Source organism: Sarcophilus harrisii, chromosome 1 (genome assembly GCF_902635505.1).
Source record: "Sarcophilus harrisii chromosome 1, mSarHar1.11, whole genome shotgun sequence".
Lineage (NCBI taxonomy): Eukaryota > Metazoa > Chordata > Mammalia > Dasyuromorphia > Dasyuridae > Sarcophilus > Sarcophilus harrisii.
This window is the reverse complement of record NC_045426.1, coordinates 603589380-603604184: the sequence shown is the minus strand read 5'-3', so window position 1 is coordinate 603604184 and position 14805 is coordinate 603589380. Positions and strand designations below refer to the sequence as shown.

Sequence of the window (14805 nt, the reverse complement as noted above, 5' to 3'; positions counted from 1 at the left end):
TTGGATTTAACATATATTTTTCATGTTAAACATATATTGGATTGCTTGCAATCTAGGGGAGGGGATGGGAAGAAAGGGGAAAAATGGAACACAAGGTTTTGCAAGAGTTAATACTGAAAAATCATCCATGCATATGTTTTGAAAATTAAAAAGCTTTAATAAAAAATTAAAAAAAGAAAAATATATCCTTGAGATCTCACAAGCAACTATCTTTAAGGGAAAAAACTTTTCCTAAGTCTTTATTTTGAGGATAAGTGACTGGACTTATTATTTCATTAGTAGATATAGTAACTCCTTGGCAAGGAAGGTCTTTCTACCAAAAAAGGTTGGCACTTGTAGTAGCTTTCTTTTCATTACTTGACATTGCCTCTCAAGGACAAAATATAAAAGCAGTAAATTTGGGGTGGGAATTGAAGGAAATTATTAATGACTTGTGGGGATTAGAAAAAATCTTGCATAAGAGATGCCACTTAAATTGAGTTTCCATAGTACTAGGAATTCTAAGAAGTAGAGAATGGACTGCTTATTCTGGGCGTGAGACATAGAACTGGTGCTCAAAGGCAGAAATAGGTAGGTGATGAGGTATCTTATAAAAGAAGAGCAAGAAAACCAGTTTGGAAGAAATGTAGATTTTTAAAGGTGAGAAAAGTGAAACCAGTCTAGAAAGCTAGGTAAGAACCTGATTATAAATAATTTTATATGCCAAATAGGATTTTTATTTTATTCTAGAGGTAATAGATCTCTGCAACCTTTTCCAATCTTGATTCTAACATGATTCAGCTCTGATACTTATAATTTGTGTGACTGTGAGTAGGTCACTTAAATTGTGAGAATTTCATTCTAAAATCTATGTAACTATATTTTGCTCTAACTACTTCCTAAAGTTTCTGTTAGGAAAGTACTATGAAAAGCATAAGGAGTTATAAATAAGCTGTTCAAGAGGCAAGATGTTGTATAAGCTAGAGGCCTAATCTTGGAGGCAGAAAGATTAGTAGTTTAAATACTGTCCAAAGTTTATATCATCCTGAGTATTTAATTTAACTTCTCACTTCTCACCTCCTCCCCCATACCCATCTAATATTATAAATTGAAGAGAAAGTGCTCTACTGTTTAGGTTGAAGGAGTTTTCATATCCAGGACTTGCCTATAAAAATGAAACCTAAGGACTTATCCCTATTATTATTATATCTTTGGGTGACTTTACATAGTCAGCCTGCAAAGACACCCAGGAGAGTACCAGCTGTGTTGAAAACCTGACCCTTGCCTTGTAGCATCTTCAGAAACACTGTGAAGGGAAATGTAGGAAGATCAGGCAGCACCTCAGACAAACCTATAGAGAGCAATCAGCTCTTGAAAGAAAAAAATGCATATTTTCAGCTTTTAGACAAAAGATATTACTTATTCATGCAATGAAATTTTGTCCATGGTAAACCTAACAATTGAGCCTTCAGCCTTTTTTTTTTTTTAAATCTAGCCTATTTTACTCTGTAGTTATAATGTCAAATACTATGCAATGTGTATAGAAACAATTGTGAAGTTTGTTTTGTCTATTCTACTATGTTTTGGTAATTCAACAGCAGCTTGGGAAACATTTATTAAAGGAACAAGGGATACAGAGACAAAGTAAAAGAAAAAAAAAGACCATGCTCATTTCGGCAGCACATATACTAAAATTGTAAAAATGCAGAGATTAGTATGGTCCCTGAACAAGGATGACATGCAAATTCATGAAGACTTTCATTAAAAACAACAACTTGTTTTTAAGGAACTTACATTCCCCATCTCCTAATTGTCAGCTTTGCTTTTTTGGGGGAGTAGAGGGATTTAGAAAACGTGCATGGAAGTCTGGTCTCATACTTTTAAAAAATTATATTTTCTCCAATTACATGTAAAAACAAATATTAACATTCATTTTTAAAATTCTGAATTCCAAACTCCCCTCCCTGATACAATAAGCAATTCAATATAGACTATACATGTGCAGTCATATAAAACATATTTCCATATTAGTTTTTTTTAAATAACTTTTTATTGACAGAACCCATGCCAGGGTAATATTTTACAACATTATCCCTTGCACTCACTTCTGTTCCAATTTTTCCTCTCCCTCCCTCCACCCCCTTCCCCAGATGGCAAGCAATCCTATACATGTTAAATAGGTCATGGTATATCCTAGATACAATATATGTGTGCAGAACTGAACAGTTCTCTTGTTGCACAGGGAGAATTGGATTCAGAAGGTAAAAATAACCGGGGAAGAAAAATAAAAATGCAAACAGTTTACATTCATTTCCCAGTGTTCTTTCTTTGGGTGTAGCTGCTTCTTTCCATCATTGATCACCTGAAACTGAATTAGGTCTCTTTGTCGAAGAAATCCACTTCCATCAGAATACATCCTCATACAGTATCGTTGTATATAATGATTTCCTGGTTCTGCTCATTTCACTTAGCATCAGTTCATGTAAGTCTCTCCAAGCTTCTCTGTATTCATCCTGGTGGTCGTTTCTTACAGAACAATAATATTCCATAACATTCATATACCACAATTTACCCAACCATTCTCCAACTGATGGGCATCCATTCATTTTCCAGCTTCTAGCCACTACAAACAGGGCTGCCACAAACATTTTGGCACATACAGGTCCCTTTCCCTTCTTTAGTATCTCTTTGGGGTATGAGCCCAGTAGTAGCACTGCTGGATCAAAGGGTATGCACAGTTTGATAACTTTTTGGGCATAATTCCAGATTGCTCTCCAGAATGGTTGGATTCATTCACAACTCCACCAACAATACACCAGTGTGGGATACAGACTTAATCGTGGTATTGTTGGATCAATGGATCAAAGGTCAAGTTGACACTGTTTTACAGCTCTTTGAGCATACTTCCTAATTGCTCTCCAGAACAGTTAGTTCAGTTCACAACTCTACCAACAATGCAGGTGTCCCAATTTTTCTATATCCTCTCCAAAATTTGTCATTTTTTTTGTCATATTAGCCAATCTGATGGTTGTGAGGTGATACCTCTATTTGTATTTCTCTGATCAATAGTGATTTAGAGCATTTTTTCATTTGACTATAGATAGATGTGATTTAATCATCTGAAAATTGCTTATTTATATCCTTTGACCATTTATCAGCTGGGGAAATCTGGTGTCATCCTTTATAGTCTTGTCCATTCAAGTTCCTCAGCTGCATGCCATAGAACTTTTTGTGATTATCCATCTGTCATCAGAATCTACTTATCCCTATTGCCTCAGGACTCTGTAAGTGACTGGCTGAGTAGTTCAAAATAATTCAATCTAAGGCAGGTGATGAATTAATGTTATTTAGTTTTGTTTAGTTAATGAAGTACTGAATGTTGGAGGTCTACTTTTTTTTGAAAGACTACTTCTAATACTCAGTGTCTGTATGAGCATGGGTCAGTCATTTGGCTTTTCTAAGTCTCAGTTTTCTCATCTTTAATATGGGAATAATACATATATAGTGGCAACTTTCCCAAGTTCTGAGGTATAAATGGAATTGTGTGTCAAAAGAGGTTTGAAAGCTTTAAAAATCTATAGAGATGCTTTTTATTAGTAATAGTAGGAAGGTGTTATGCCTAAGAAAATTGCATGTGTATTTAGCTTAATGAAATATATCTACCAGGGTTGAAAAAACCCCAGCTACATTTGAAGAATAAAGCCTGGGTTCAAGTCATGAGACACTATTAACATTATTACTAATTTTATAGTTGAAGAAACTAAGGCAGATAGAAATTAAGAAGCTTACCAAGCCATATAGTTAGTAAGTATCTGAAGCCAGATTTGAACTAAGGTCTTTCTGATTCTAAACCCAATATTCTATCCATTGTGGCATCTGTTAACTGTAAAAAGGAGGTATTTGCATTAGTTCAAGGAGTGGCAAATTATTCATGTTAGCCAAAACCTCCTTGCAGCTGGTTTTTATAAGACTTATGAACTAAGAATGACTTTCATATTTTTAAATACAATGATAAATATGTTTAAATGTGAAAATTATTATTTTTTTGCTCCTAAGCCTTACAAAAGTAGGTTCAGGTCAGATTTAGCCCCTGGAAAGAGATGAAGAGGTCCTAGTTTTCCCACTCCTGTACCAGATAAACTTTTACAATTCTATAGAGTCTGTCTGTCTGTCTGTCTCTCTCTCTCTTTCTCTCTCCTCTCTCTCTCTCCCTCTTTCGCTCTCCCTCCCTCTCTCTCTCTACTTCCCTCTCGCTCTCCCTCTCTCTGTCTCTCTCTCTCTCTCTCTCTCTCTCTCTCTCTTTCAGAAGTGACATTCATGAGATAAACAAAGTGTTCTCAATCTCATTTTTCTTGTCTGTAAAATGAATTAGAGGAAGTGTTTCAAGATCCCTCCTATTCCATGATTCTATAATTTTATCTTATTAATCAGGGAGTTTCAGCCCTGTAGCTGACTAGTCAGAGAAATATTTTAGACTGGGTTTACTTTTGAATTAAGTGATTCACTTTGTTATGTAATATGACCACAGATATCATTTAGTAAGTGGCAGGATCAGAATTAACTTGCAGTTCTTCATTTTCATTGTCCTTCATTGTCCTTCATTTTCAAAGACAAACAATGACATCTTGGCCTAAAGTGGACAGTGTGTGAATTAGACTTAAGTGAAACAAAATTGCACAGTCATCAGCCCCTCTTTTTCTTCTAGTCATTGAAATTCAGTAGCAAGACAAAATTCAGGACAACTGGCAATAGCCTAGGATGCAGTGGATGACCTTGGCATCTTTAATATCTAACCAAATTCTCAGTGCTCTACAGAACCTGCTTCAGGCTTCTTCATGGCTGTTAGAACAAAGTGTTCTTTTTCTCCCATTCTGCCCATTCTTGTTTAGCATCCTTTCTATTTTACCACACTGCTGGAGTCTTTTTGTCTTTTATTTTTCTCTTTGTACCTTCCCCGACTCCATGATAGCTTTACAAAAGAGGGGCATTCCAGTCCCTTGCTAGTACTTCAGCATCTTGACATAGCATCGTCTGTCTTTTTACACCCTAGGGTGCCCAATGCCTGTAGGGGACTAACTGTGGACAAAGAAATTGAATTCAATGTTGGGCAAATGCTGTGGCTGAAATCTTTAGCACACATGTTTCTCTTCAAAAACAGAAAAGAAAGAGAAAGAAAAAGAGAAAAGAAAGAGAAAAGAAGAAAAAGAGGAAGAAAACCAAAAGAGACTTAGAGAGAAGAAAACAGATTGATAAGAAGTTGGAAGAAGAAACGGTGTATAGAGTAAAGCCAGATGTTATGGACAAGAAAAGAACAGGGAGAAATTTTAAGAAAGTAAAAGGGATATTGCACAATCATAATCATTCCCTGATTTCTCTTTCCTGCCCATACCCATCAGTATTTATCTTCCTTCTCTGACCTAAAAAACATTTTGTTTTGCTACTTCCTATAATATTTATGTAAGTTTGCATAATATGGTCATTTGAGTTTGTGCTAATTAATACGCAAGAATCGATTAAGTGCCTATTATGTGCCAAGAATTGTGCTAGGTGTTCACAAAAATGAAACAGTCTTTGTCTCAAGAAGGTTTTTAATATTGCGTTACATTATAAGCACCATAAGGACTGGGGCTGAATCTTATTTTAAATTTTGCATCTTTCTCAACCTCTTGCACAGTTCTTTGTCTACAACTAGCCAGTCAATCACAAACATTTATCAGACCTCTACTATGTACTTAACATTGTGCTAAGACTACAGGCACTTAGGAAATGTTTATGATTGAACTATAGAATAAACATCAACAGCAACATTTATTAAGCACCTTTTTTTTTTTAAACCAGAGGCAGTGAATAGAGTGCTGGGTTTGGAGTCAGGAGTATCTGAGTTTAAATTCTGTCTCACACACTTAATAGCTATGTGATTCCAAGAAAGGTACTTAGCCCCATTTGCCTCAGTTTCCTCATTTGTAAATTGAGTCGGAGAAGGAAATGGCAAACCACTCCAGTATCTTTGCCAAGAAACACCAAATGGAATCATGAAGAGCCAGATGTGACTGAACAATAACAATTTTTGACTCTTGATCCAGCTTCTTTTAACTATTGTTTTAACTATTCTTCATTCTTCAAAATCTTTCGCCTTTGGACTAATTTCTTTTACTTGTCTTCCTTCACTCATCCTGCTAATGTGGGATGAATTTAGAGAGTGCTGAGAAATCAGTGAAACTGTGAAAAGCTTTTATAAGTCTTTATAGTAGAAGAAAGTAGAATAGATGATGAAAGATGCCCAGTTAGATGAGGAAATAAGGTAGAAGTTCAGAAAGGTAGGAAAGTGCCAAGTTACAAAAGGCTCTAAAAGCCAGAGGATATTATTATATTTGTCCAGTACATAACAGGGAACTACTGGATTTTACTGAATGGGAGTGGAGTCACATGGTCAGGCCTTATCTTTAGGAAGATCATTTTGGATGATGGACTGGAAAGGGAGATAATTGAGTCAGGAAGGTCAATAAGCAGGCTATTACAATGACTCAGGCATTAGATGATGGGTAGCTAGACAGCATAGAGAAGACAGTACTGGGTCTGGAAGGAAGAAGACTCTTATTTCTGAGTTCATATCTGGACTAGAACATTTACTAGCTGTGTGACCCTAGGCAAATCACTTGATCTGTTTGCCTCAGTTTCCTCATCTGTAAAATGAGTTGGAGAAGGAAATGGCAAACCACTCCAGTATCCTTGCCAAGAAAACCACAAATGGGGTCACAATGAATCAGACACAGTTGAAACAGCTGACCAACAGAACAGGTAAGAATTGATGATGTGCTGAATCAAGATGGTGGCAACGTCCAAGGAGAGAAGAGGAAGTATTTGAGCAATGTTACAAGGATAAAGACAGTAAGCTTTGGCAACAGATTGGTTGTAGAGGGAGTTCTAGTGAGAGAATCAAGTGGTAGTGAGAGAGACACATGGGTAGCAAGCTTAGCTGAGTGAGGAGGGTGGTGCTCTTGACTGTTATAGGGAAGTTATGGGGAAAGATGACGAGTTCAATTTTGGACATTTTAAGTTTAAGGTATCTGCAGAATATTCATTTTGAGACATCCAGGAGAAAGAGTTTTGGGCTAAATAAGTACATCTGAGAATCATCTGCATAGAGATGAAAAATTAATCCATGATTACTGATAAAATCACTGCATAAAATAGCATAAAAAGAGACATGAAGAATGCCCAGTGCAGTACTTTGGGAAATCCCTATGATTAATAGACACGGTCTGGATGAAAATCCAGCAAAGATTGAAAATATCACCAGATTTCAACTCCTGCTTCATAAATTTATTAACTATATGACCTTGAATAAGTAATTTCATGCCTATGTTCCTCAATTTTTTTCATTTGTGATAAAGTCATATTAAAACTTTCCTTAAATACCTTACATAATTGTTCTGAGGGTAATAGTTCACATTACATAGTGCCTTATAAATTATAAAATACTTTAAAATGATTCTATAATATGTTATTTGTGAAGGTTGATGTTAGAGTTCCTTCCTTAGTTGTTAATTTGGGCATCTCTAAAGTCTATAAACCTTAAGCTATATGACCAGGACCCCTATATGTAGCATTGCATTGAAGTGACCTATATATATTTGAGAATAGTCCTAAGAACTAGCAGTTTTTGTATGAATCTTCATGCCTAATTTCCTTGTGAAAAAGGGAAGAAAAATAATTTACAAAGTATTCCTGAGAAATTAATGTAAATTGCAAGAAAATCTAAATTGTAATAATGGTCCTATAGCATCATCCCAGCTTGAAAAATGGAAGAGACTTCAATGGCTGGTTGGACCAAAATCTCCTTAACCAAGAATCACTTTTGCAATATAGCTAATGAAGTGTGATCCAACTTTCCCTCAAAAGTAGAAGAAGAAACTTATTACCTTCCAAATGACTTAATTTACTTTAGCATAGCTCCAGTTTCTCTGTCCTTACTTTAGGTCTACATTTACTTTTCTGAAATTTCCACCCATTGCTCCTGCTTCTGATTTCTGGAATCAAACACAATGTTTAGGTGGCCCAATGGATAGTGTTGGACCAGGAATCAAAAAGTACTGAGTTCAAATTTGGTTTCAGATACCCTAGTTTTCTTGGCTTTCCTGGTCAGTTAAGTTATCCTTTGTCAGTCTCATTTTCCTCTAAAATGTGGATAATACTAGTACCTATCTTCCAGGCTTGTAGTGAGACAAAATAAGTTATCTGTAAAGGGCTTTGAAAGCTTTAAAGTAGTGTGTAAATGGTGTCTATTGTTATCATCATCATATTCTCTTTTCCACTTAACAGTACTTCAAATACTTGAAGACAGCCATCATTTTCCCTTCTAAATCTTAACTTCCCCAGGCTAAACATCTCCTATTTCCTTCCATCTCTTTTCATATGGCATAATACAAGGCTCATTCACTTTGTTTTTGAGGCAATTAGGGTTAAGTGACTTGCCCAGAGTCACACAGTTAGTAAGTGTTTAGTGTTCAGACCAGATTTGAACTCAGGTCTTCCTGACTTCAGGACTGGTGCTCTATCCATTGTGTTATCTAGCTGTTTCTTTAATAGGAACAACTCTACAAGGAATTTCAATGCTTTGTGCATAGTAGGTACTTAATAAATATTTGTCTTTTAATGAATTAAGAACAGTTTCCATTTTTCCCCCTATATTACCTTTGCTACAAGTTGTGGGATAGAGCTACCTTAGCTAGAATGCCTTAGTCTTCATTGTATCCTGCAGGGTTAGCTGCTTCAACCTCCTCCAGGGATAGTTTTTTCAATGCAATTACTATGGAAGGGTCTAGGTTTGACCTACATGCTGAGAGCCTGGGTCACATTTGATTGATGGCCACAGACTCCTGGCTAATTGGTGAATGTACCATTCTAGCTTCCCTGCTATGTTATGTCTTAGCTTGGGCTTTATTGAACACTATTCTTTGCCTGTCCCTTGACCGTTGGGAAATGTAATTCCCAACATCGACAATAAGAGCTAAGAAGTTGCAGCTCTTGTCTGGCTGTGAGGATGGGAGGTAATTAGAGCTGGTTGTGCCTCTGCTGGAATCTGACTTCTGGGCTGGTCATGAGGTTAAAAGACATAGCCGTTAAATGCAACAGGCATTTCCCAATACCCAAAGACCAGATGATGCTCAAAATCAATATGGGAAAGATTGCCCTAGTTTAGACATTGGCCTCTTTGGCCACAAATAAGAAAGAACCAGAAATACAAAAGCTTGTGGCCTAAACAAGGGACTCCCACAAAATAAGCTATTGATTGTACACAGAAAAATGGAGAGACACTCTGAGAGGGAATTGTTGCTGTTTCAGAAATGCCATGCCTGCTGCTCCACTTGATTACACAGTTATTGACTTCAGTAGTGTCCATGACTATGGTCCCAAGGTGCTAACCACCATGGCTGGACATCAGGGTTATGATTGTCCACAGGAAGGAAGACCTTTATAATAATTATCAACAAATATATATATATTTTAAATTTTTATAATTTTCCTAGGTTCTCCTTTAAGGACTAGTAAATGATGTGTTTGGTATGCTTGAGTCAGGAAGACCTGAGAAGTCAGAATGACTTCTCCTTGAAAAGCTCACCTCTCTTGGTTAAGAAGCTTTGGGAGACCTTCTCTGATTTGAAGATGAAAGTACAGATCCCTCTTTAAATATCATAATTCTTCTTAATTTTGCTCCAGCCTACCTTTTTCAATCAATCTACAAACATTTTATTAAGCAAACACTATGTACCAGGAACTTTGCTAGACCCTATAAATAAAAAAAATGTAGCAATTCCTATTCCTGAGGAGCTTATACTCTTATGGAAAAGCCAAGAAATGCATACATTTATGAAATAAATATAAAGCTAATATTAACTAACATTTATGCAGTCCTTACTTTGTGTCAGGCAATGTGCTAAGTCCTTTATAATTATTTTCTTGTTTGATCCTTGTAACAAACTTGGGAGACAGGAACTATTATTATACCTATTTTAAATAAGGAAACTGAGAGAAACAGGGTTAAGTGACTTAGATAGGGTCACATAGCTGAAAATATCTGAGGTTGGATTTGAACTCAGCTTTTCCAGACTCTAGACCCAACACTTTATCCATTGTACCACCTAACTGACTCTAGGAGCCCTTAGAATAAATATCAATCAATACAAGGTTGTTTAGGAGTTGAATGAATCAGGAAAGGCTTCATGTAAAATGAGATGCCTGAGATATTCCTTGAAGGAAGAAAGAGGTGAGGAGGGAGGTTTTTCCAGACATGGAAGATGGCCAGTGAAAAGGCACAGAGATGAGAGCAAAAGAGAGAAGGCCAGTTTGTCTGGATCTCAGAGTATGGGAGAAGTTTTAAGATGCTTCAGTACTCAACAGAAGAGTTTTTATTTGAGCCTCGTTGCATAGGGAAGTGACTTTGTCAAGAAGACCTCAAATAGAATCATGTCTGCAATAATAACACCTTGACCTCATCCACATTAAAAATGAGCAAACAAATCCTAAAACTACTCCTGATCCCCCTTCATTGAGTGCCCTCTTCCCCACAGATGAGATCTATGGATGATAGATTAACTAATCAGATAAATATAAGGAGATACTCTTTCTAGATAAGGGATATTGAGTTAACTAAATAGAAAATGGGATATATATATAGCTCCAGGACATATCCACAATTCCTCATCACTCAGTTCCTCCTTTAAAGTATTCTGAATTCTATTTCTGCAGCACCCTAGAATCTAGTTGTAGACCATACAAAGGTACTTCAGAGGAACACAAATATCATTTAAGTTTCTGAGGGAACAGTCACTTGGATTGTGTGACTGGGGCTTACTTTGTTCTAGAGCATGAAATTTTGAAGATGTTATTAGTACTTGAAACACTTTTCTAGGAAAGAAAACAAGAATGATTCACTAAAACAGAAAGCCAAATGGTATACTGGGGTAAACTATTCTCATGCTTCATGCTGCACTCTCTCTCTAAACTAATACAAGATCTCTTTTTTCTATTCTCTCCTTGCCTTGTTCATATCCTTTGACCACTTATCAACTAGGAAATGACTTGTATTTTTATAAATCTGACTCTGTTCTCTATACATTTGAGATATTTGTTAACAAAAATTTCCTATTTTTTGTTTTCCTTATAATTTTGGCTGCATTGGTTTTGTTTGTGAAAAAATTTTTTAATTGTATATAATCAAAAATATCTATTTTACATTTTGTTATGCTCCCTGTATCTTTTTTTTGTTCTAAATTCTTTCTTTTCCAATAAATCTGACAGATAAACTATCTATTGATATATATGGTTGAATATATGGATTTATTATATATTAGTTTATTATATATAGTTTACTATCCCACTTATCTACCACCCTTTCTGTTGCTGCTCTCACTGGACAAGTGTATTCTGGTTTTTTCTTGCCCAAGGCTTTATCTTGTCTTGGCAGAATAGCTGGACCTAGTGTTCCTTATTAGTAGAGGTTTCTTTGATCTTCTCTGACAGAGATGCCTGAAACCCCACACTATCTGGGAGTTGAAAATTCCTGTAGTTGGGACTGAGGCTTCCTCTCAATCCAGCTAAACCTAGATCTCCTGCTTGCAATTTCAGTGGAACTAGCCTGGAGGTGTTCACAGAGGGCCAAACCTCTGTGCAATCAAATTTTCCCTGATTGACCCATGAGGATCATTGTTCTTCACAACTCTTATTTGTTTTTAACACACTATGTTCACCCTTCAGAGAACTAGAGGACAAATAAGTAGTACAACCTTACATAGATGTTTATGAATAGATATGTGTGTATATGTATATATAAATATACATGTATATTGTATATATATATAAATATAGTATATGTATATGCATATGTGTATGTATGTATGTATATGCTCTGAAGTTCAATATTGTTTTGTTTATAGAAGAAATTTGGAGAGCTTGGAATTCCCAGAATCCTCTCCTACCCCTCTATTTCTAAGCTAGTACTAGATTGTTTTACTAATTATTGCTTTATAATGAAGTCTGAGATCTGATACAGGTAGGCTACCTTACTTTTTATTGATTACTTTGATATCCTTGAGTTTTGTTCTTCCAGGTCAATTTTGTTATTATTTTTATAAGCTGTATGAAATAATTTTTTGATAGTGTGATTGGTATGGCAAAGAATAAGTAAATTACTGTGCGTAGAATCGTCATTCATATAATATTGGCTCAGCCTACCCATTAGTAATTAATATTTTCCAATTGTTTAAATCTGACTTTATTTGTGTGAAAAGTGTTTTTTAGTTGTGTTCATATAATTCCTGAGTTTGTGTTGGCAGGTAGATTCCTAAGTATATTATTTCGTCTAAAATTATTTTAAATAAAATTAATCTTTCTATCTTTGTTGGTAATTTGTTGATAATATATAGAAATGCTGATGATGAATGTGGGTTTATTGTTTGACTTTTTTAAAGTTGCTAATGATTTCATGTAGTTTTTTAGTTGATTCTCTAGGATTTTCTGTGTGCATCATATCATCTGCAAAGAATGATAATTTAGTTTCCTCATTGCTTAATCTAATTCATTTAATTTCTTTTTCTTTTCTTATTGTTATTGTTAACATTTATAGTACAATATTAAATCATAGAGGTGATAATGGACATCCTTGACTCACCCCAACTATATTGGGAAGGCTTTTAGCTTATCCCCATTAAAGATAATGCTTGCTAATAGTTTTAGATAAATATAACTTACTTTAAGGTAAGATCCATTTATTCCTGTACTCTCTAGTGTTTTTTTTAAATATAGAAATGGGTGCTGTATTTTGTCACAAACTTCTTCATTTATTGAGATAATCATGTGATTTATGTTGGTTTTTTTATTGAATTAGTCAATTATGCTGATAGTTTTTCTGATAAACAACCAGTTCTGAATTTCTGATATAAATCCTACCTGGGGCCAATATGTGATCCTTAGGATATGTTACAGTAATCACTTTGCTAGTATTTTATTTAAATTTTTTTGCATCAATATTGATTAGGGAAATTAGTTCATAATTTTTTCTCTGCTTTGGCTCTTTCTGGTTTGGGTATCAGCACCAAATCTATGTCATAAAAGGAATTTGGTAGAATATCTTTTTCTATTTCCCCAATACAATTTATATAGTATTGACATTAATTTTAAAAAATGTTTGGTAGAATTCACTTGTAAATTCATCTAGCCTTGGGAATTTTTTTAACCTAAGGAAGTTCATTGATGGTTTGTTTAATTTTTTTCTCTGATTGAGTTATTTCTTATTCCATTAATCTGGGTAATTTATATTTTTGTAGATATTCATTCATTTCATTCAGTTTGTTAAGTTTATTGGCATATAATTGGGCAAAATAGCTTCTTACAATTGTCTTAATTTTGTTTTCATTGCTAGCTAGTTAACTTTTAATTTTTGATATTAGCAATTTGATTTTCTTCTTTTATTTTTAAATCAAATTAACTAATAGTTCATGTTATTTTATTTTTCATAAAACTGAGTTCTAGTTTTATTTATTAATTTAATGGTTTTATTACTTTCAATTTTATTAATCTCTCCTTTGATTTTTAGGATTTACATTTTGGTATTTAGTTGGGGATTTTGAATTTATTTTTTGTTAGTGTTTTTTTTTTTAGTTGCAATCCAATTTATTGCTCTGCCTTTTTCTCTATTTTAGTGATGTAAGCAATTAAAGATGTAACTTTTCCCCTAAGTACCACTTTAACTGCATCTTATAAATTTTGGCAGGCTATCCTATTGTTACCATTTTCTTTAATGAAATTATCAAATGTTTTTATGACTTGTTCTTATCCACTTGTTTTTTTAAAGAAACAAATCATTTATTTTCCAATTAATTTTAATCTTTCTTTTCATTGCTTATTATGTAATGTAATTTTTATTACATGATGATCTGAAAAGTATGCGTTTGCTATTTCTGTTTTTCTGCATTTGGTTATGAGGTCTTTATGTTATAATACATGATCAATTTTGTGTAGTTCTATATACTGCTAAAAAAAAGGTATATTTCTTTATATTCCTCTTCAGATTCTTTCAGAGATCTATAATATCTAACCTTTCTAGAAATTTATTCAGCTTTTTAACTTTGTTCTTGTTTTTATTTTTTTAATTTTAATTAAAAAATTTTTTTTGGTTAAGCCTGGTCAGTCTTATCTAATTTTGAGAAGGATAAGTTGAAGTCTCTTATTATTATTGTTTTAGTAACTATTTCCTCCTGTAACTCATTCAACTTTATACTATATACTTTGGTGCATACATGTTTAATACTGATATGACTTCATTCTCTATGCACCATTCAGCAAGATATAGTTTCCTTTTTAATCTCTTTTAATTAAATCTGTTTTTGCTTTTGCTTTCAGATCATGAGGCATGAGAAGTACAAAGAAAGTGCTTCTACTTTCTTTGCTCCAGCTGAAGCATAATACATTCTGCTTTGGTCTTTTCCTTTACCCCTGTGTGTATCTCTCTGCCTCAAATATGTTTTTTTTTTCTTGATAACTTATTATAAGATTCTTTTTTTAAACCCATTCTCCTCTTTTCTTTTCTTTTATGGATGAGTTCATCCCATTCACATTTATAGTTATGATAAATATATTGTGTATTTCCATCCATGTTATTTTTTTTGCTTGTTTATCCCCCCTCTCTTATACCCCATCCTTTCCCTCCTCACAAGTGTTCTACTTCTGATCACCACCTACCTTAATGTAATTTCCCTATTATCAATCACCCCTCCCCTTCTATTATCCCTATCTCTTTTTACTTCTTTATTGATTAAGAGGGATTTT

The 14805-nt window shown here is 34.4% G+C and overlaps 1 non-coding gene across 1 annotated transcript; it reads left to right on the top strand.

Annotated features, from left to right (window-relative positions):
* Positions 1-1643: 1643 nt before the first annotated feature.
* Positions 1644-1747, top strand: LOC111719128. Its single transcript, XR_002769406.1, has one exon. It is a non-coding gene; the product is annotated as a U6 spliceosomal RNA (small nuclear RNA).
* Positions 1748-14805: the final 13058 nt, after the last annotated feature.